At 54.5% G+C, this 1,636-nt stretch overlaps 1 protein-coding gene across 1 annotated transcript in view; it reads right to left on the bottom strand.

Moving 5' to 3' along the window:
• The window catches only part of DENR (density-regulated protein), a 20,812-nt gene extending 20,412 nt beyond the window's left edge, over positions 1–400 (bottom strand). Inside the window, exon 1 of the mRNA XM_004690806.2 lies at positions 259–400. The gene's annotated coding sequence lies outside the window, so the exon portion shown is untranslated. The remainder of the gene's footprint in view (positions 1–258) is intronic.
• Positions 401–1,636: the final 1,236 nt, after the last annotated feature.

Below are 1,636 nucleotides of genomic sequence, written 5' to 3'. Positions count from 1 at the left end.
GGGGCTGGGAGACCAGAGCCTGGGGAGAGGAAATGGGAGAACCATGAGGCGGCAGTGTACGAGCGCTGAGACGACTCGGGTGGCCAGGCCTGCGGTGGGAGATCTGACGCGAGGGGGCAATCCCGGGGACATCCGAGGGCCCATGTGGGCGGGGGTGTGGAGTCGCCCGGCCCGGCCCCCTTCCGGCGGGCAGCATCTTGGCCTCCTTCACGCTCAATTACAAGCTGTCGAAATGGGCAGAGCCACAGGAGTCTTTACCCAGGCGGTCGCACAGCCCCCGCCGCCTCCGCTCCCACCACTACCGCCAGCAGAAACGAAACATGCGATTCCTCTTCCCCGGCCAGGGCCGCCCGAGAGCGCGTCTGCCAGCCGCGGTCCCGCGAGAAAACAAGTTTTTATCGCGAGAGTCAGGTTGCTGCTGCGCGGCTGTCGCGAGAAGCCTGGAGGCGAGGGCGGGCCGGAGGGGTAAGGGAGGAGGGCACTCAGGGCGCGTGCGCGTTTGGCCAGGCCGTCGGAAGCCTCTCGCCGGTAGGCGGTGCTAATTACCCGCGGGAAAGCGCGGCTCCGGGCGTTGTGCGCGCGCAGAAAAGGACGCGTGTCGGAAACGCGTAGACACGTGCCGATTCCGCAGTGACTGTATTTATGAGGCCGAGGGACGTCGCCTCACTGTCTGAAGCGCATCCTGGACTCCTGACTAACCTCCAGTCTGTTGGATAAGTCACTCTTCCGTGGGATGATGGCAGCTGGAAGGGCGTTTGTTTTCATTTAACACCCGACCCTACCTTAGCTGAAATTTTCTTGGAAAGTCCCATTGGCGCTATAAAGTTTTTCTTCGTCTATAAGCTCTGTACCCGGGCTTCTCGAGGGCATCGCCATCCGCGTGTTTACCTACCCTTCCTTGTGTTGCAAATTGGAATCAGTCTCTCTGGTCTCTTGGGCGTCTGAGCTTTATCTCCATCTGCTTGTTTCTTTTAGGAAAATCCCTGCCCACTCTCTACCCGACTCCCATTTGTAAAGTGGGAATAATGACACAGTGTTGCCGCGGGAGGGCTAGCAACATCCCGACCAAAAGTTGCACTGTCGAGCACGATGGAGATTCTTCTCTGTTTTGCTTCATCCTCCACCTCGCTTCCCTCCTCCCCTACCCACTTTCTTCCCACCACCACATCCTTCAGTTTTCCCCTGGTGAAGCCACCTGGCTTAATCGTTTTCATCAGCGACTGTGCCCTCCACTTGGAGATCTAATGAAAGAGCAGGACTCTCACAAGAGAGTCCATTCTGCTTGACCTTAGGGAAAGCTCTTGATTCCAACAATAACAATGTCCCTATCCATCTCCTGTCCTGTGCCCCAAACCTGTTCTGTTGGGGGACAGAGTCCAGATGATTTAATTCCACAATTTTTTTTTCCTATTATGTATCAGGCACTGTGCAAAGCACGCAGATACCCTGACCAAGACCCTACACCCAACTAGGTTCAACTGTCTTCATGTTCACTGATTTCATTGTTGCAAAAAAAAATTCAAGAAGTAGGTATTGTCTTCAATGCCCAGTTGTTACTTTAATGAATATGACTTGATGAAATGCACACAGCTAATCATATATTTTAGATCACACAGCTAATCGCACATTTTATTGG

Source organism: Condylura cristata, unplaced genomic scaffold, assembly GCF_000260355.1.
Source record: "Condylura cristata isolate star-nosed mole 26May11 unplaced genomic scaffold, ConCri1.0 scaffold00029, whole genome shotgun sequence".
NCBI lineage: Eukaryota > Metazoa > Chordata > Mammalia > Eulipotyphla > Talpidae > Condylura > Condylura cristata.
The sequence above is the reverse complement of the archived record's forward strand: the minus strand, read 5'-3'. Positions and strand labels throughout refer to the sequence as shown.